Below are 22392 nucleotides of genomic sequence, written 5' to 3' on the forward strand. Positions count from 1 at the left end.
GTTCTCTTAGGAACAAAATGAGTTCAAATGTGTTTGTGGGTTTTAAGAATTGTTTCCGGCTAAATGCTGAAATCAAAAAATGAGCTCAAATCTGACAGCACCTCCATTTAAGGCTGTCCTAAGTTTGCAATGTATCCTTGATGAAGTAACATTTAGTTTCTGCAACAACAACAAAAAGTTATAGGTGCGCAAATATTGACACTATAGTTGTGATTAAATTGTGCTTTACATCTGTTTGGTGAAAGCATCGTTCTTATATTTCTTCTTAAACTGGTATAAAGTGACATTCAACCAAAAATTTACATTTTGTCATCATTTACATACCGTCTTGTCATTCTTCCACAGAGCACAAAGGTAGATATTTTGAAGAATGTTGGTAACTGAACAGCGATGACACCCATTGACTTGCATTGGTTTTGTGTCCATACAGTAGAAGTTAATTGGGCTGTTCGGAACTGTTTGATTACCAACTTTCTTCAAAATATCTAGTTTTAACGCACACGTATTGTTTTTATAGACTTTAGCTTTTAACACATCAGAACAGTGGTGTAGTGTTTAGCACATATCTTCGCTGTTCTTCCAACCAAGTATTTCCAACTTCACAGTTTTTCAGGAAATTTTAAAAACACTGTTTTTAAATGATTAAATACTGTGTTGTCAAAGTTGACAGGCATTTTTTAATACTTCTTATTGGTTAGGTATTTGCAAAACCTGCAGGGACAAACATAAATTAGATTTATGGCAAAAACAAAATGCCGAATTGTGGAGGTTTCAGAAGGAGAGGAGCGATATGCTCATTCCATATTAAAACTGTGGTTCTCGCATTGAGTCCGGCCTGTGCTACCCTGTCAATCCCCCTTCTATCTTATGAAGATTCTCTTTTCTCTAACACGTATCCTAAAAACATAATCCTAACCGATGTCCTAAAACTGAAAGCTGTTTTTGTGAGCCCCTTTTTGCAGTTTTTACTAAACGGATTAATGCTAAATTTGGTGCAGGGCAGCTGTTCCTGTCTGAACATGGATGTTCTGTAACACTGGCAATCATGTGTCTCACAACCATCTGGCCATCAGATGCCACATAACATGATCTCATGGTGTGCATATGACATCTTCCCACTTATCTCTGTCTGATCTTCATCTGATCTCACTGCAGAGAAACCGGAGTGGTAAAAAGCTCTAAAACGATCAGGATGGTCGCGTGATACTGACAGATACAAAACACATTTATATACCTTTTACCATTCGTGGCTGTTTCGGCCGCCCTGCATGAAGCAGCACTCAAATGCTTTCAGTTATAATGTGCTGTTTTGGAATGGCAAACATCTTTATACCTTTGTCTTTGATCGTGTATAAAGAGAAGAAAGTTCTTTATGAAAAAAACTCAGACAAATATCCAAATGAATAGGAAAAGAAAGATGTAATGGATTACATCGAAGAATACAAAAGAAAAATAAATAAAAAGTTTGACCAAATTAAATTGCGGTGGCTTTGGCATGCTTTAGTTTTAGTAATGTAGAAACTGCTTTGGGAGATCAGTTTTTTTGTTTGATTTTTTGATTGCTTTGATAGATTGTTTTCATTATTTTTATGGCCTTTACAGTGCCAGAAACTTTAAAAAAAAAATGTAATAGAAGAGATTAAAAAGTTCTGCGTTGTAGTTCTGCGTGTTTAGGTCACTTCCGGATGATTTTTACTAGAGACGTCTAAGGGCAGTTCTGTGCTTGGGTTAATTATTAATGTTCGAGATGATCAAAGGAAAGATTTGAATTGGATCTTGCTCTAATATTGATTCAGTGGAAAGGGGAATTCAAAGATAGGCATGTGAAAACTAAATTCTAGAGGTCACCAACAGGTCTAGAAATTATATAAACAAATACATTTATACAAAGTAAAATATGATTATAAAATAATATTATAAAATACTTTTTATATGTTATATATCCACACAAGTCCACATGTTGGCTGTGAATATGAGTTTAGATGGACCTGGTAAAAAATTGGGTTAAATCAAGACTTTATTAATATTTGTCTGTCAAGACATAAGTATAGTGTTCGGCACTGTGTACTTGAGTTCGACATGTAAATCCACTCATAAAGCACCATTAAAGCACAACTTGCATTCTTGTTTCTAAATCCTCAAGGTCATGCAGATGACAGCTATCTGACAAACAGACTGGATTTAATTTCCTTAGTCAATGAAAATTTGCTTTACCTGTAGCTTTGTTGACTCATTCTATAACTTTCCTACCCCATTGCCTTCGGTTGCACACATGAGAATCAATGACTTCAAATCTGATCACTGGTCCTTTACATGCTGCTGGGCTTACTTGGATTTCTTCATAAATTGGTCATAAAATGTGTTCTGATCTTCATCTAAGTCACAACAATAGAGAAACACAGTCTGCTTAAACTAATACCGCACAAACATTATACGTTTTCATGTTTTTATTGAACACAAAATGTAAACATTCATAGTGCAGGGTGGATCATGATTAAGTTTCAGTGAGATCAGATGAAGATCATACAGAGATAAGTGGGAAGATGTCATATGCACACCATGAGATCATGTGATGTGGCATCTGATGGCCAGATGGTTGTGAGACACATGATTGCCAGTGTTACAGAATATTTAAAACATGTTATATTTTCTCATCTTCACCTTTTGACTTGTTTTATTGTCATTTTATCAAGCAGCTTCTTGAGGTCTCTAAAATTCTTTTTAAACAATATCAAAGGAGTTCCCATCTATTCTGTGCTCTTATTAGCTGTTCTTTCTTCATTATTCAGTCAAAGTCATCCTTTTCAAAAACATTTATATTTTTGTCTACTAAATTTCAGACATAATCAAATGCCTTCAGATAAAACTTTTATTAATAATTAGAGACATTTCTCTCTAGTGTCTAAAAACTTTGACCGATAATGTATGAACTCTATAATGCATTGTGTCCTTGCAACTTAATTATGGAACAAAGTTCTGATGTAAAGCAGTTCTACACAAGACAACAAAATCATGATTAAGTTTCTATCAGTTCAGTGTTGATTCAATTCAGTTCAACAACTGTGTAAAGTCCATTCATTCAAATGAAATCAATTCAGCTATAAACAGGTTTACAGAAAACAATGGTGTCATTATTCAACGCGAGTCTGTTCAATGTTGATTCATTTCAGTACATTTTTATCCGTTTTGAGATTAGTTAAATTAAGTCATAGGTAGGCTATCTATACAGAAGACATTTAGTGCCATTGCTCAATTCGAGTCAGTTTAGTGTTTTTTTTTTATTCAATAACAGTGTCGATGTCAATTTTGAAGCAAAATAGAATCAGAAAACTACATTGTTAGTCTACCTTAATGATAAAACCCATGGGTATTTATTTGCTTATAACGGTAAAGAGACTGTTGGAGGTCGCTGTCTGTGGTGCTGATATTTCTCTCTCTCTCTCTCTCTCTCTCTCTCTCTCTCTCTCTCTCGGCTTCATTGAGTGTGGTGGTCTCATCGCGGTGGGATGATGGAGATTCGCGCCGCTCGTTCTCGCGCCTGCCATAGACAAGAGTGATTTTGAGGAGAAAGGAAACATTTCCTATGTCGATTAAAAACTCGTCAACACACATCCACACGCTGTTCGCCGTCTCACGCAAGGACAGAGCTCGGTTTGAGACGAAGACGCTGACTGGGAAGTTTAATATTTCTCAAGAGCGGATGAAAACAACCGTCTGAACATCTGAGGTAAAAACTCGGACGTGCGCTGTTTTTACATTTCTTGACTTTCGAGCCGTTGAGTTTGATGTTGATAAGTGCACGTCTGCATCATTTTTTGAGAATCGTTGTTTGAGTTGATAAGTTGCGGCTTGCGGGTTTCGCTGTTTCTGTATTTATGCTATTCAGACAGTCATATTCATGCACTGTATGTGTGTATTCCTCAGCTGTCTGCCTGGTGTGGCTCTGGCGTCTCAAAAACAAGGATGCTTCCTACCTAGACAACATTTTGGGCACCAAGCGCTGAGCGTTTGGCCGTCGTGTTGATGTCCCGAACATTAACCAATGGTTCTAACACAGCAGAAACCATAGTTTATAAACCAAATATAAATTTACTTTATTGTCTCGCTACAATAACCATAGTTTAACATGATAAGCTATTCGTAGTAAAACTATGGAACGAGTAGGCTAGGCTACTGTGCTTTCACTATAATAACTCCATGGTAAATTTTCCTAAGGGCTAGTTAAATGACTTACTATATCGACCTCTGTAGCATACATGTTTATATGGGTTTTGAACACGTTCTTGCTCCATTTGGTAGCATTTAAGTCGACTTGGAACATTGATTTTCTTTTGATTTATTGTGTATCTGCTATTAAAAATGTGTCCCTATAGGCTTTATCAACGTCATTTTGAAAGACTGTGGTGGGATTTAACCAGAGGTGTTAGATTTAGAGTTGTCCAGGTAATCTCTGTATTATTAAAAAAGGAGAATGCTTTGGCGAATGATTGCGTGTGTGTTCTGTGATGGGAATCGTTTCAATTAAATTTCATTCAGAGGCTGTTTTTTTAGTCTTGTCATATAGGCACCTCGACAAAAGAATACAATGAATGAATAAGCAGTACCCTTTACCGTTTAGCTGTTATCTTACTTTTCCTTTTGAAGTGATTTATGTCCTTCTTGTTTTTCAATAACTTCCCGGAGTGTTCTTGTGTTGTCATTTTGTGCTTGGCTCTTACATCAAAAAGCTCCTCACACAACGTTTGTTCCTTTTAAATGAAAAGCGTGTTGTGTAACCGATGCTTGTTATTTCACAGAACTGCTCAGATTTAGGTGTTAGCACTTCTTTGAGTTTAAGCTGGCGCTCTGACCCTCAGCTGTGATAATGCTCTGGCAGGCTGATGGTATGGTATGCTTGGCGAATGCTTGAATCTTCTGTGGGCACATTTTAGCAGATCCAGATTACTTCTGCTGTTTGCACTTCTGAGTAATATTCTTGGCATGCTAATGTTCAATTTGTGTCATTGTACAATATTATAGTTGTTCAGTATTGTGTTATTGCTTTAAAACAATGGGCCAAATCATTGAAAATCATTTTGTCCAAACAATTGAACCCCCTATAGTCTTTTTACTGCGTTCAATCTATACTTTTGTTTTTCTTACTCCTTTCTCACAGCATCTATAGTATGAAGCCTTTAAATCTAAATAGGGAGTTTTCTACACGGCTTGTTCTAATGCGATTGTCCTGTGGCGCCACATCCAGTGTGGACAAAATTAAAAATGATAATGGGTTCTAATGCGTTCTATTGTAGTTTGTTATGTCTCGCCTCGTCCGGCGTAGACACGGTGTGAGGGTTGGAACAGAGCTTAGATGTCAGTACATCAAATGAGGCTTGGATTTAAAATTTGACATTAAAACGATTCAGTAATGCAGAACGGAATTTGTGAATTTAGTTGCACACCATCTGTCTCAGTAGCTCTGCATGTGAAATGAAGAAAGTGATCCTAAAGTTATTTCTAAACTCAACACTAATGTTCTAGTTTGTTACAGTTTGCATAGCACTTTGTCTTTAAATTGATCCTGCTGCCTCTGTGTGCCGTCCGAGTCCAATTCTCGCTTTGTATTGATCACGGTCTCACCTAACATTGACTTTACCTTTCCGTTGAAATCTCCAAATAATCTTATCGCAGCAAAACCCTCAGAGAACTTGGGGGTTTAAATCTTATCTTAGTGTTCCATTGTGAAAATGCAGACAGGCTTCTTTTGAATGGGCCGAAGTCAGTCCATCAGTGAGTCAATAAGAGTGTGAGGGCCAGCAGTCACAGCAAAGGCCATGAATAGACTGCTAATCATAGCCAGATCAATAGCCTTTTCAATAGTGCTTACTGATATATAAACACTCCTCAGGCTAAGAGCTCTGTTTCTCTCTCCGCTGTGACGCAATAGTCACGTCTTGCAGGACCAGCTGTGTCTTTATGCCTCCAAATTAACATTCACTTTAGCAGCACCATTTCAGTAAGTGTGTGTGTTTCTTTGGCTGGAATAAGCCTCATCTCACTGCTTAAGCGACCTCACTGTGGTCCTGAACTAAAAAGCAAAATCAGACGCCGGAAAACAACATAATCTACACAAGTGATGGTAAATGCTTTTGGCTATGCAGGTTTAATTGCACGTGTCTTCTTTTACGATGAGCTTTCAAGTCGACTGATGTCAAAGCAGAGAAACAGTTTAAATTTACACAGTAAGGTCATAGTCATAAGGTAAGTAACATAGATTTTCTGCAATTTAAGAAACGTCACGTTCTATATACTTAAAGCTAATAATATCCGTTTATTAAATAACTTACTTAGTTTATAGTATTAAGGATTTAAGATTATAAAGAAAAAAATTGCCAAGTTGTTGAGCTGCGATTAAGTTAAGGCCCGATTGTACCGAAAACTGAACTTTAAAGGGGTGCTGGAATGATGTGTCATGCATTCTGACTTCTTCACAATGTTAAACGTGCTGTCTTCTCATGCTGAACATGGTCAACTTGTCAAAAAACTAGTTGGGCGTATTACGTAGTATTTCTGTGCTCAATACACTCCCCCAGGGATCGTATCGGAAAGTTTTTTTCGAACATACAAAACTGTTTCGTACCAGTTTTTCTTAGTCCCTTTTTGGACAATTCTCCCAGAAAAGCATGCGGAGCAAGGAGGGCAGGTTAAGGAACATGCACAGACGTAACTTTCACTTATGTGCAAGAGAGAGAGAGAGAGAGAGAGAGCATTGGTTCGCGAAGTTCAGGTGTTTGTTCACTGCATTTGGGTGATGTATGTTATATAAACAGTGGATATGACGCTGGATTTGGAGATCGTTTGAAACTGATATATTGAGCCGTCCCAGCGCTAAAAGATGCTGGACATGAACTGCATGTGGTGAGTGAAACTGATGTCTTTATTTTGTTGGCAATGTGCTTTAGTTCAGCCTACCCCTCCCCCCCCGCACGCGCTGTATGATTTTGGAAATTATCGTAAAGGTCTATCTATCTTTTATAAATGTGATAAAACATAGATAAAACATGCATTCGTAGATACGAAGTATGCAACACTACTTTATAGGTACTCATGATTAATATGAGATTGGCAGAAACCGCGTGTGTTAGGGCCGCTTTACAATATTAGCATTCACACTGGCCTTTAGCAGTCATTTTTAAACATATTAATGTTATATCAAGCTTTCGTAGCTAGAAGTGTAGAGCATGTTTTGTTCCTCAGTTTTGTTCTGACAAAGGTACATGAGTAAAGATGAGCCATCTCTCTCTCTAGTACACACATTTGACACATTGTAAATGTTTTCATTTTTTAAACATCTTGTCGTTAAATCCGCCGGCAGAAAAGATTTGCGTTGATTCTGAAATGTCACCGTTCTCTCTGCTGAGAGGCTCGAGAAAAAACACTTTCCTCAAGCTATTTTAGATTTCGAGCGACCTTCGAAATCCCAGCAGAGATTTTTATATAAAACAAATCACAGCCCTGATGGTTCTAACCTACATACGTGGACAAATAGGGCCTAATTGCCCATGAAACACAGCTGCGTGTTAAACTGAAGGACGAGTCATTCGTATAACACAATCTGGACAGAAGCAGCCAACTGATCTAGCAGAACATCGCTGCCGTCTACATTATTTATGCACTTCCTCCTATTGAATTTCCGCAGAAATGGAGATGAGCGATTTGTCCTGCAGATCGTCTGCCTGATTTCACAGAGTTGCATCAATAGTGAGAGAAACACAAACGTGAATCGCAAAAAAGTCTTTGTTCAGTTTTTTTACATAAACTCAGGCTACGCTGCAAGAGAACTAAAGCATCTCTGTAAAGATGGAAAAAGTAGATAGAAAGAACAAAGAGCGGAAAGAAACATTGTTGTGTTGACTTTTGCTTTAAATCACAATCACACACAAACACTGTATGCTGGTTTGGATGCTTGACCAAGTGAGTAGTCCCGTTATACAGTCACTTCTTCCAGTTTACATATGATATAATGATTGTAAAATATAGATAGAGAAGGTGAAAGAGTTACAACGTACTTTTAAAGATTGTTTGAAAGCCTACTTGCATTCCGTTATAAATGTGAAACTGAATGTGAAATTACATTCTCATAGAATTCGTATCAGCCATGAAATATGGTGATTTTGACCTTTATATGTTACAATACACATGTTTCATTGAAGATTTGATAAAAGGCAGACGGAAAAAGAAAGAAGGACACAAGAAGGAAAGAGAAAAAGAAGCGGAAAGAAAAAAGGAAATAACATGCTTTATTCATTTAGCTGCAGTAGCCTGTTGGGCTGTCGGCTGTATTGTCAAATGTGTGAATAATTGACGCTGAGAAAATGTCAAGCAGGCTGTCCTGAGAGCCCCGAGCTGTTTGTCTTTCTCAAATTAGCACTGAATGAAAAATCACACTTTTGAAGAAGGTAGTGGGAGAGAGAGGGTCTTGGTTTGCTCATGTTAAACACATGATTGCGTTTATTTACAAGCTGAGACTTGCTTAAAGACGTTTATCGCACAGATCTTGATCGTGATTTGTCAATTTAGGAAATCTGGATCTTAATTAGTGTAGAGTTACTGCTAAACTGTACGATTTACTTAAGTTTAATGTCTCTCATATTTTGTTATAATTGATGCAGTCTTCCATGTTCATATATTTATTCATTTATTGGTTAAGTAGTCATGTGAAGATGGCGTAATGTCCAGTGTAGTCTTGCGTAGCCAGATCTTTACGGCATAAGCCCTGGATTCCATAATAGCTTTCTTTGTCCAAGTACCGCCATCAGCCCATCTAACTGACATGTGAAGCAACCGGTCACAGTCAGGGACATGAAAATGTCAATGTCACTATGACGGAATTCAACCAATCAGATGATTTCATCTTTTCTGAAGTGTTTCCTTTTTTGTGGGTCATGCATCAAACGTTCAGCCACAGTCAACGGGTGTGAAGTCTGAGGCTAAGATATACTTTATGCCTCTTAAGCGAACTGCGACTGGGGTTTTAATATGAGCCTCTGAAGTATTTGTCATGAATGAATGTGGCAGCCAGGAGACCTCATTGTGCAGAGATTTGCTATTGTTTAATGGTTAATGGTTTAAGAATGAGTGTCCTGCTAATGACGTTAGGAAATTAGTAAGGTAAACATTAGATAGGTAAAAACACATAGCTTAGAGCAGATAACTGTATGAGAGGTTATATACCTCAGTGGAGAACTTTTGAGTGTAAGATACTGTAGAATGCCAGTATAAGACATACTTTTAGAAATTAAAATGTCTTCGTGATAACATCTAGATCTTTTTTGGCACACTGCCTATTGTGACAAGCAAAGCGGGACGAGGGCCGTGAGGGAACGGTGCGAGGCCGGTGACACGATTGATAATGAGGGTCAGCAGTGCATTGCACCGGTCTCGCATCTCTCTCGGAGGAGCTTCGGAAGCATAAAAAGAGGAGCGAAAGCAGTGAAGGACAAGAGAGAACAAGCCTGGATTAAATTATGTTTTATTATGGTTGTGTGGCCGTCAGTCAACCGTGAGGGGGCTGTCGGCACTTTACGTTCGTTTAGTTGTTTGATTATTTTATTAAAGTTGATTTTACGCCGGTTCCCGCCTCCTTCTTCCTTACTTGGAACTTTGTTACACCTTATGTTTTCTTGGAAGCGGGTAGCGCAGTATTCATTCAAATGTACTGTCACTACCGTTAAGTTTAATAGAAAAACCACAATGTCACTTCTCTACTAGAAGTCGTAAGTCACAGATCTTAAAAAAGGCCAGTTCGGATCCTTGATTCTGATGTCATACGTAGGTTGTTATAGAAAACCCCAATTTATAACTGATGACTGTATTACATAGCCTAAAGCCATGTCTCAGCCGGACACGGCGGGATTTGATGCAATGTGCCAAAAGGCAATTAATCACATTAGAAACCATTGTATTTTTATATTTTGTCCTCACTATATTCGGCGCCACATCCGGTGTAGACACGCTGAAAGTATCACTGTGTCACTGTTGTTGCGTCTGTGTTGATTGGCCTTGCGACACATATGAAATAACCGTTTTGGTTTTATAAAAGCAATAAGCAATTTATAAAGCATTAACTCGTCGTGCCCAACAACCAACAACCTTATTTGTTATAAAATGCTTTTTTGAGGGCTTATTGCTTTAGTAGAGCTTGTCCATAATGTTATATAGTCATATTATTATATTCTTTTGTTATTTGATTAAAATGCACTTTTTATTTGTACGTTTCCAACTGCAGGCCATAAAATTAGGAAGTTTGTTTCATTGCTGCGGTTTCATGATTAATTTGCATCATCTCACTAAAATGGTACCAATAGTTGGAGCTGATGGTCGAGTGGTTTGTGCTTCAACATAGGTCGAGGTGCGCCGTGGGCGACCCGAGTTCGAATCCCGAAAAAAGACTCATTGTCCTTTCCCTGTCCCCACCCCTTCTCTCTTGTCCACTTCGCATCCTGTCCTCTCAAAAAAATCACTGTCTGTCAAAATAAAGGCAAGAACGCCCAAAAAAAATCTTAAACAAAAAAAAATTCCAATAGTGGCATCCTATAGTCTTTTACTGAATATAAATGTAGGTTCCTTGCAGCGGCTTAAATGGCCTAAAAACCCTAATCAGGGACATAAATTATATTTTTCAACCATAGATGAAAAAATGGCTATTTATATATGAAATTATTTAGGGATTTCGAGGCTATACCTAAATAAATGGAATTCCTTGACAATTTGTCCCTGGACTCCAATTGTGTTGTCTGTTACTATAATTGTGTTGATGTGTATACATTCATCATAGAATCTCCATCAACACATAGAGTGATAAATGAAGGTATTTACATAAATAAAACATCGTAGGCACATCATCAGTTGTGATGAAGCAGTAAATGATTGATTTGCATATGAAACGGACCGATTACATGTGCACTGATTGACAATGACAGTATAGAGATCCTTTGCCAATACAGCTGCATTGGATTTGAAGGAACATTTCAAAGAGTCCTTTCTGCCACCTTAGTGTCACGGTCCGATTTTACATTTCCAGCACTCAGTGGACTTGCTTATGCACACTTTGTAAATGACAGAAATCCTGGACAAGACAACTTGTGCGTGTGTTTCCTCTGTACCGCTGTTGTTTGGTTACAGATGATACAGAAACGACTGCTAGCAGCAACATTTGCCTCGATGATCATTTCACTGAGAAACCTTGTATCGGAAGATTGTCCTCTTGTAAAGATTGTCCTGTATGATAACGGCTACAAGTGAAAAGGATGTCACAAGCCCTCGGGCTAAAAATGAATCTTTTAAAAGCTCACTTCCCTGAAGCCAGTGAAACAGGATGAAGCGGTGAAGATTAAAGATGTGACAACAGAAGAAAAGAGAGCGAGAATGTATTTTTAGCAGTTTGACCGTGGCCTGTAGAACAGAGAAGAGTTACAAACAGGTTTGTCCTGAAGATAATCTAAGTTTACTTTTTCCCTTTGCACATATGTTTTATGAGACGTGTACATTTTTTATGGTTGACTTTAAATGCAAAAGAGACAAACAGCTGCATCTTTTCCTAATTATGTTAATTCCTGCTAATGCTGTTCTGATTTGCTTTTAAGACACTTGTGTAGGTTTTATAAAGGAGCTGTAGGCCATCTGTGAACTGCAACAGAAATGAGCCGCACGTGCGCAGTTGATTGGGTTCCTCAGGTTTTCATACAGTATTTGTTTTGTTTGTAACTCTCATTTAATTATGCAGCAGCTCCATTTAGCCAGATGTACAATGGCTAATCAAGGGCAATAGATGCCGTTTCTCAATTATAATGCAAATGAAGTGATGAAAATCATATCAGGGACGTGCTACTAACCTGGTAGCTATTTGAAATGAGCAATTTCTTCCCCAAGTGTTTTTTTCTTTCTTTATGTGAACAAATCGCCACGTGCAGATTTCTTTTCATATTCAAATTTGATTTGTTTTTTTGTGTCAGAACCCGTGTCTTTTTAATGAGTGTTTAATCTCAAAGCAGGTTTTGTGTGTTTATTTCTGTGTACATGTGCTCTGGTTTCTGAATGTCCCAGGTGAATTCTCCATTGCTGGATGAACCTTGACGCTGTTCATGGCTTCAACAAATCAATCACAGCATCTTTACTGCATTCTCCCCTTTACCTGGATTTTGTTGCCAGTGTCAATAGTTGCACCAGCCATTCTGTAAGTTCTTACTCAAATTGAAACATAAAGTCCACACTAGAGGCTTAGGGTGTTAACTTATGGGACGTTTGGTTCAATAAAAAGAAACTCTGGTGCGATTGCTCTGTTAGTGCAGTTTATTTGTGTAAGAGTGAACCCTGGTGCGCACCAAACAAGCAGACCAAGACCACTGAAAAGATGTGTCTTGGTACACTTTTCAAACTTTTCAAGTGATTTGATAATATAAAATGAGTGTTTATTACATGCTTGCGCATGTCAAGGAGGAATTCCTGGCACCTTTTTTAAATGCTTTAAACACTTCTACGTGAGATACCAGCTTGCTAAAAATACATATTCGCAGGTATACACTGAGCATGTATACCAAGCACGCTGCATTTTGGATGTCCGGGAAGTTGCGTTTTAAAATGTAAATCATGAAAGCTGTCCAAACACGTTGCGATTTTACACATACGCTGTTAGGTTCAATATCTTTAGGTTCAGTGTTAAAATACCAGTCTGAATGCTAAGCAACCAGGATTAAATGTTTTTTTTTCTTTTTTGGTCCGGACCAAAAGAACCTAAAGAACGTAACTACAAACATGAACAAACATTGCTTAGTAACTACTAGCAGGTCTGTACTTTTTTTGTTTGCACCATTTGTTCTAAATGCAGAACGTAACTAGTAGGTCATAACCTCTCTGTAGAGTAATGCCTAGCTGTTGAATATGATGTTTAACTTTATTCTTTAAATTTTTGAGAAGTTGTGCTCAGATGGCATGTTATATAGTTTGTCCTTGATTTAAGCTTATTTAACATCACATTACAATGACAAAGTTACATTTTCATTAAATAACATATTTTATGTTAAAACTTATATAGCGTATTTGAAACTAGGATCAATAAATAATCAAAACATTAAATACTTGTTATACAATTCAAACATCATAATCTAATAAAATAAATTCATAATAAATGACATAAATGACAAAAGTAGTAACTTTGTGCACCTTTAACTGATTGTACCTGTCACTCTCCCGAACCATGTTCGCACCATAGAAACTATACCACATTCAATAATATCATCTTCTCGTGTTTGGGACTGTTTTGTGGATCCTATTGATATGTATGTTTATGTTTCTTGAAATTCTCGTGCACAGTCTCTTGTCGTCTCATTGGGTCTTACACGCAGGAGCCAGGCCCACTTGTTAACATACTGCAGTATACACCAACATGGCTTACGTTTTATTGCTGCAAAGGACTTTAGTTAAACAACCAGAGTGGACTTGATTTACATATAAATTTGCCTTCTGTATCCTTGAATGAAACAAGAGTGTCAATTGAAAATGGAAATGTGCTTGCTCTCTAATTCTGATCAGTCTAATCATTCATAGAAAAATTAAAGCAGTTAATCCAGCGTTTGCCCACATTATGGTCATGGGGCCGATTCCCATGGGAAACACATACTGTTAAAAAACAAATTATATAGATTTAATCGCCTGGGATTAAGCTGTCTTCCCAATGTGAATGTCTGGTGGTGAATCCATAAATAAAATGTGTGTTTATTCTTCTTCTGCACTAAATTATTTGGATATGGACCCAGGTTCTGAACGCAGAATATGTGCTGTTTATGTGTAAATGTGGGTCTTTGTGTTCATTTAAATATTTCCACCAGTTAACATGAGAAAGTGAAAAATCAGATTGTGTAACGGTTTAATTTTAGCTAATGTTATTTTTAAGAGGAACTTTTCAGTTCTGGAAGTTACAGCCTATTTCTAATGTGCTTTAAACTCCTTTTAAAGGTCTAGAACATTTTGGTTTCTCATGAAATGAGCCCTTTAAAGTGTGTCTGTGAGCCACGAGAGCCATTGAAATCACAGCGCTTGTTTTTGTTTTTGTCAGGTTGGGTTTCTGCTGAACCCCATACGTCTCTATATCGAGAGCCACAAAGAACGTTCCACTAGTAATTGACCAACCACACGCTGTGCTTTAAACTCATCTTGTTCCAGCCGGTCTGCACGCGTGTGAGTCCAGAACACTGTGTCTAATTGTAAAGAGGCTTGTCAGTCCTTTGGGAGAGTATTAAAAGCAGCGCATTAAACTTTGATGACTTTCATTCACTTCTATTGCCGTGCAGCTCGACAAATCAGGCCAATTACGCAGAGATTGAGGACAGCTTCAAATTGACGGTTCTCTTTTTCCTGATGTGCCGCTACATCATGACTGCTTTGATTCTTAGGGACTAGACAAAAGAAAAATTCAACTCTGTGTGTGGTGAATAACAGTTATGGTGATATTTTAAGTGGAGTTACTGTCTGCCAAGTACTTGGCAGAATAATTTTGAAAATGGTTTCCAGAAGTCTAAAGGTTTAAAGGATTTGGACCTCTAACGTTTGCCTTTAACCATTATCACGGGAATCTGGGAATTGAAAACATCATTGCGCCTTTGAAAGACTTTCAGTTTTATGTAGTTCTTTATACTGTTTCAGATTGGGTCCAAAATTAGACATACATTCATCATTAAAGTAATCCAAATGACTCCAGTGGGAGTCAATAGACTCAAGTGGGTTAATAATATTATATCACCAATGTATCGTTGTCTTCCATAGACATATTGCTGACGTCCTTCCGAAACCTTGTATCTCCATATTTTGTGATTTAATTTTTTTGCCAAATGTTTTTATTATTAGTCACACTGTATGTTTGTCACTTGATTTTGCAAGTATGCAACCACTGAAAAGTATTAAAAAGTGCTTGTCAACTTGACAACACAGTATTTAATAATTTAAAAAGTATAGTGTTTTTACCATTTCCTGAAAACCTGTGAACATCCGAGGTTTCAGAATAACATCGATGATATATTAGATATGTCCTGAACACATCGATAAATTGGAAAGATGTTTGTGTCTTTATGTTTTCTTCAAGAGATCCTCAAGAATCAATGAGATTTGATGTTATCAACATGTTGCCATATTTTAATTTACTGTTTATCTATATAAAGACTGTATGAAGAGAAAAGGGTTTGGTTAATGAACTCAAAACATTGGTATTTTTCTGGACTATTCTTTAAGTAGTCTTTTATGTAGTTTCATGGTCTTGACATCAACACAAAATGTAGGAAATTTGAAGTCTGGAGTTAAAATTACTAAACATGATAATAAAATATTCTATAATAACAGAGTCATGAAACCTCCTAAGGATTTGAATAAAGAATCTGACCTTGCTCTTGCCATTGTCTTTTGATAAAGGCAGGAGATGAAAAACGGTTTGAGGTTCTTCATCCCGGCTGGAGTCTCACATTAAAGACCTGGACACAGATTGAGTCTGTTGAAAGGCAGGCAGGTGATTTACATGGTTGTCATATAGACCCATATCTGAATTCCCTTCAGAGTGAAATAACCTTCAGCACAAGTCATCTCTCTGTGTTATTTTCCCCAAAACAATATCTCCTGCTTTATAGATTATATTACAGTTAGACTGGCACTGGTTATTAAACAGAATAAAATGTATGACTACTGTCAGTTACTTTAAAGTGTTCAATTCCCTTGTGTACGTGGTGTTAGAATGTCAAACACACCAGTTACAGACTGGGATATTTACATACAGAACAAACAGCGCATGCTGTAAATCTAGATTCAGATTCCATTTAATCCAGATTTACAAAATTGTGTTTGTATTGTTTTTTAATGGAGCAGGTATTTCTAAAGTAAGTTAGTGCAACACCGTTAAATAAAGTATTACTGAGGTTTGCTATAATTTTCTTGTGTTCTTAAATATAGTTGTTGCTTTATTCTGGTAGCCGGGTTTTACCCATACGTATATTCAATTTGGAATGAGTTTAGTTGCCTCTATAGAGATGCACATTGATTAAATCAACTGTGTTCTGTATATAGTTCAACTGCTCTCTTTCTGTACAATTTTTTATACTTTTATGTTGAAGCTACTCTTTATTTACATATTCATGCACTACATTCATTTGTAATGTTGTGTGAAGTGTGCGTTGTTATGATCTACTTCTGTGCACTTGTTAAAGAAGTTATTTGTTTCAAGGTTAGAAAATAGCCTACTGGGAGGAAAGCAGCGCTGGTTCAGAAGTTCAGGTGTCATCATGAGTGTAAAGTAAATGTGAATTTAGGTGCGGGGAACTTAACACAGACAATACCTCATCAGACAGTTTCTCTTTATTAGATAACAATAAAATGCATAAACATTACAAGAGTCTATTTTTTTCAATTGTATATTATCTTTTGCTCTGTATTTGCAGATACAGTTGTTGATGGTGAAATTGTATACGTGTCTTAATTTCTTATTTATTTGTTTAATATTTGTGCAGTCCACAAATTCGTACAAAAGGAATACTTCACTGTTGTAAAAGTAAACTGGTGTTGTGGATGGATGTTTTTGCGTTTCTCATGGAACGCATTGTCCGAAGTCAAGATCTGGATTGTTTCAATGGAAATGCAGTAATGCCGTTTCTAGTACTTGTCATGTTCACTGACATGGAGATACATATTGTGATTTTGTGTGTTCTTGGGGTCAACAGCTGTTGTACGGAAGCTTTGTTGTATGTCAGCATTACAAATTCCATCAAAAGATAAGAGAGGCTATTCATACACTTACTCTAATACTAGACAATGGTTGTTTTTTACTCTTTCAATTTTTGAGAAGTGATTTATTAATATTCTGTGAATGTATTTGCGTTCACATTAGGTTGATTGTCTTGTACATGAAAATGTCTCATAATAAACCTTTTAGATTAGATTGAAGTTGAATTAAAGCACTACTGTTGTTGCCATCATTTTACATTCTTCCTCCATCACTCCATTATTCTTTCATCAATTTAAATGGAGTATAAATTATTTGATCTATGTATTTATAGGAAGCTTTTGAAAAATCACAGTTTTTTCAGGGCTATACATTTAGAAATATATGTCACACATGCTACGAAAAAATTGGTCTGTGCTAAGAATACATTTAATAGTGTAGCACGCTTGTGATACAGTTTGGCAAGTGCTTTAGACAGAGCCACCTGTTTGTGTGAAGTGCATTTGTCGTTGTGCTTGTTCGTGTGTGAGGTTAACTAATGGCGCACCATTTTTATTTCAGTTAGTATTTAGTTTTGTCAATTAAAACTTGTTCTACGGCTGAATCGAGTCCATTGAACTGGAGCCCTGTGATCTGTGCGATGTGGAAAAACATGGAAGGAATCACAAAAGCAGACTCTACTACGTTTTTTGAATATGTCATCTGCTTGTTCTGCGTGCCTAATGCCTATGAGTGAATGAGTTGCACACTTGAATATGTGGATGTGCCTGAATCTTATTATGCGAGGACATGAGAACATGAACTTCATCCACAATGTTGTTACAAGTTTATTTTACGAACATTTCACTTTTTGAATGAAACATCTGTCAAACACTGTCTTAGCAAGGACCTGCAAAAAAAGGTGCTTAATTTGAGCCAGATGATAAAATAATAAACTTACAATAAATTTATAAACTGTGGTAAAAGTAAACACTATAGTATACTATAATTTTTACTATAGGAAGGTTCAAATATGCTATAATAGTACACAATAATTGAATGCAGTATAATGTAGTAAATATAGTATCTAAAGTATTTTTCTGGTCACATGTATTGGTAAAGGATTGAAAATACAGAACTAAGAAAAATAAAAAGGAAAAATCTAATTTGTGAAAAAAAAATATATGGCCCTAACTTTTTTTATAACGCTTATGTTCTTTATATACCTGTTACCTGTCTATTTATGTAAAGATGATAACAGGTATACGTGCTACAACTGTTTGGCCTGTGCTGCAAAACTGAAAACCTCTGTAACACCGGGGCTGTGCAAAAAAAGTTAACATACAGCCCTTTTATATGTTTTATTTTTATTGATGAGATGCAAAACTAGTAATTTTTTACAACACTTGATGTAGTATGTGATATTGACATCTGCCTTAAAAGCTTATGATATTATTAGTTCACTCGAACACACGCACGCACACTTTGCATGAGAAAATCAATCCAGTGTAAATGTGTGTAAGTGGGTGTAGCATCAATTAATTCATGTGGAGTTAATCAGAGTAAACTGGTGTTCATAGGGCCATTTTATCCACACAGCAATCATGTGTTTAAACTGTCCGTTTGCGTGGATTGCTAAACGCTTTCATGTAATACTCTTACTGACTGATGGAGAAAAGCAACACCACTGGAAGATGTTTATCAATCACTCTGTCTGTGTGTATTTGTTTATAGAAATTTACATAAGTGTTTTTTCATTTCTGATGAGTGATAATAGTATAATAGACAATTAACTGGAGTTTGTCTTGTAAAAATCTCTTTTTGTCCCTATTTATCATTCTTAATCCATTCATGCATGAATTATGATAACCTCATCCTTAAATGGATTTTGGTATTTTTTTATAATGTCTAAAACACTGCATGCTTTGGTCATTGTAAGCAAATGTTTGAAATTCTGGGATACGGCATCAGCGAGTGCTTCATTACTCTCTCTTATATTATTTCAGAGTTCTTGTGGATTAACATAAGCCTTCTTCCATTCCAGATGAAACCACCAGCACATTGTCTAGCCCTCAATGTTTATTTCTCATGAAAGATCAATCCAGTATATTCTGCAAAATGAATTTTAATCGAATAGAGGATCAAGGGATATACTAGCTTTCTCATCACATGCGTCTCAATCCATCAAAAAAAATATATCACAGCTAAACTCTTTAGCAAACGGAACTGTGCTCAAGTATTTCATAATGAAAAAGGAAGTCGGGGTGGAGATATCAAAGGGTTGGTCTTTTTTTTAAATATCCAATAGGCTTTAGTTCACAGCATGGTAAAACTGGTGTTTGCTTTTGTAAAATAACATACTTTTGAGATATTTTTACAATCTGAAAAATACAGTATTAAATTAAAAACAATGTATAGATAGGGCAGGAATTGACTGAACTTATGATGCATGCCATATGAATTCGTACAATCTTATTACTATTTGATTTCGTGTCATTGTTGGTTTGAGGAGGGCTTTAGCGTGTTTTTTTCGCATCGTACAAATTCATAAAAATTTGCCACCTCGTAAAATATTTACGAATTCTTGAAAATCAGGTTCTATACTGAATTCTTGAGTGACTTAAAATGACCTTGCCTGAGCAGAGCCAGCAGGTTCAAACTCGTATGCAATGGCCACTTTTTATGAGAGGATTTTTTTTTAAAAGGTGGAGCAAGTTTGGTAAAAGGTCCAAAATATGATCTCCAACCCTCTATTTCAAAGCATTACGCTGTCTGACATGGGACTAAAATGTCGTCACGTATTCGCTTCTTTGCCTTTTTGATAACCTTTTTACAAAACACACTCTGAAGTGCAGTTTGTCTGTTAGGGCTACTGTAGAAACATGGTTTCTTTGTAAGGTGACCGGCGGTGTATGTAGATACAAATTGCTTATTGTAAGGAAATACAAACATAATGCATCATTATGTAAGGTCTTTATACACTTCTGAAATTGGGATATTATATTGCATTTCTGTCAATAGATCCTCCAAACAATGACACCTGGGACCTCTAATAGAAGATTCTACAGACAAACATTTATTTTATTTGGGGATATGTTTTGATTTCATGTTGACTTGAATCCAAATTTGTGAAATATCAAAATGTGCTTTAGTATTGTTATGAAAATGTTCTATTTATGAATATCACTGGATTCATACATGTATGAGCTTGACCTAATTGTTGTTCCCGCAGCTGTCACTTGAAAGAGAGAGAGAGAGAGAGAACGAGAGCAAGAGACAGACAAAAAGCAGTCACACTGAAAGAGAGCGAGAGCGCAGCAGAGTAAGAGAATATAAAGAACAGGAAATACAGACTGATGTTCAATTGATGCTTCATGGTAGGACAACAGCCGCTCAACAAACTGTCACTTGCAAGTAAACGGTAAAAAGACCACTCTAACACGCATCCACACACAATGCCACAAATCTGATGCTGTACCTGCTACAAGAAAAGACCCGACTAGATTCTCCTTTCTTCCTGTCTGGTGCAACCCATGGGGACGGGAGACATTTCTGGGGATAATTCAGGAATATCTACGAGGTGGCCAATGGATAAAGCAGCTAGTGTGACATGACACTTTTTTCCCACCTTTTCATTGTGATAAAAACATCACAGCACCATGGGCAGCCTGTTCCAGATCGCGGGCCGTTGTGGACGTAATCTGGTAAAATGCTAGTTAAACACAGATTATTTACAAAGAACAGTAACATTTCTAAGCCAGTTCACATGTAGTTTAACCAGACGTGGTTATTAAAGAGACCCGACAACATCTGCAGTCACACAGACACAGAGAGCGGTTTAACGGGATGTTCCTCACGGTCTTAAAGGGGCAGGTTTAACAGCTTTCTCTCTTAATCCTGCTTTAATCCCATCTGCAGGCTCAATAAATCTCCACGGACATAAATCTCTCTATAGGCTCTCACTTATACTTAGAGTTTCACTGTGCTCACAGATGTTTTTGCTGCTCCAGTAGTTTAAACATATCCCTCCAAGCCACTTAGAGAAATGCAGCAAATTAAGATCTTGGCATGTATCGAGTAGAATGATATTACAGATATGACTCTGCAAACCCTTTAGAGATGCGCGTATACTGTAGTATTCATTCTGTGTAGGATGTTATAGTATGATTAGTGGATCCCAAATGCACTCTCAGAATAGATTTGATGAGGTTCAGCCAGGTGTGTTCGACAGATTTTGAGCCGACGTGGTGTTCGTGCGAAGGTTCTTTTTAGTGCTGTGGTTTGCTCTGAGACCAAGACATGCTCAAGCAGATCGACAGGCCTCAACGTCCGCATTCGATTGCTTTCTGGAGTCACCAGTGGAGATTCTATCATAAAGAATTCTTTATCACCACCTTCAGCTGTCTGCTTGTTTCATCTTGCTCTCGTCTTCTCAGTCTGTGCTTTATGTATGTGTATTTTCTGCTGAATTATTTGTCTGGTGTATTTCTGTCAAACCAATTCTATGCTGACCTCTTTTTACAAAACTTCCTTGTGTGCTTTTTCACACTTTTAGAGACGTTCATATTTTATTTGTTTTATTTAGGTATTAGCTTTGTCCCAGATGTTTTCTAAAATTCGTTCGAGGCTAAATAAAATAGACAAAAATAAAAGTTAGTTGTTGACAGAAGAGACAATGGAAAAAGATCTACACAGCTGATGTTGGTAAGGTGGAAACATTTAATTGGGATTGGACACAAACTGAGATCAAAACACAAAAGTCAGAGAACATATAAATTATGTAAACTGTTCTGTCCAAATTAATTGATACTGTATCTCTTTCATTTGTTTATACTTTTCCCAAGGAACGATAGGAGAAACAGCTGAGGAAAATTGATACTTTCAGGAAACTACTGGTAGTTCATTTAAAACTATGAAGAAGGGATCTCTTTATCTCTGTGGATAAAGAAACATTGCAGAGGTACAAGGCCAGAACAGAGCTGACCACACACACATTGTGATGATAAAATTTGTTATTTACTCCATTCCAATTACAACATAATTAAGGCATAGATAAAATATTTAATAACATAAACAGTTTTAACAGCGATTTCAATTTAAGATTCTCTCTCTCTTTAAATTTTGAGCACACATCAGATGCAGAGTTATCATGTGGTACACTTTAAAGATCTTCTCAGAAAGAGTATTTATAGTATTATTGTTAAATAATGCTTTTCGTGATTTACAAATAATTTTTATTTTAATATGCTGACCTCAAACCTATAGGGTTAACACGGTTTCAAAGCCATACACTTTACGATGTTTTGTGACTTTTTATTCGGCTAGTTGACATGGATCGCCAACCTTGATAACTGATATCACTGCCGTCTTCTCATACATTGGATAAAAGTAAGGCTTTAAAAAATAGTCGCGTTTGTGCTGATGTGCTGCTTTTGACACAGCGCTGTTAAATAGTCAAATATACAATGCAAACAAGTATCTCATGGGGTTTTGGGTTAAAGAAGCTGTTTCTTAATGTGACAACTAAAAACCAACAGAATTAGGCGGGCAAAGGAGTGAAAATGCTGTGTGGTACAACGCAAGGCGGGACAGGTTTTCGGCCTGTTACACTGACCCAGAGATAAAGAGAGAGATGAGATCATACTAAATCACCAGCCTTGTTAATTAGAGTCACAGCC

General features: G+C 36.8%; 1 protein-coding gene across 4 annotated transcripts in view; it reads left to right on the top strand.

Annotated features, from left to right (window-relative positions):
* Positions 1–3479: 3479 nt before the first annotated feature.
* Positions 3480–22392, top strand: part of dlgap4b (discs, large (Drosophila) homolog-associated protein 4b) — a 79766-nt gene continuing 60853 nt past the window's right edge. For all 4 annotated transcript variants that reach the window (XM_056750479.1, XM_056750480.1, XM_056750481.1 and 1 more), the window contains exon 1: positions 3480–3727. The gene's annotated coding sequence lies outside the window, so the exon portion shown is untranslated. The remainder of the gene's footprint in view (positions 3728–22392) is intronic.

The sequence above is a fragment of the Triplophysa dalaica genome, chromosome 6 (assembly GCF_015846415.1).
Source record: "Triplophysa dalaica isolate WHDGS20190420 chromosome 6, ASM1584641v1, whole genome shotgun sequence".
Taxonomy (NCBI): Eukaryota; Metazoa; Chordata; class Actinopteri; order Cypriniformes; family Nemacheilidae; genus Triplophysa; species Triplophysa dalaica.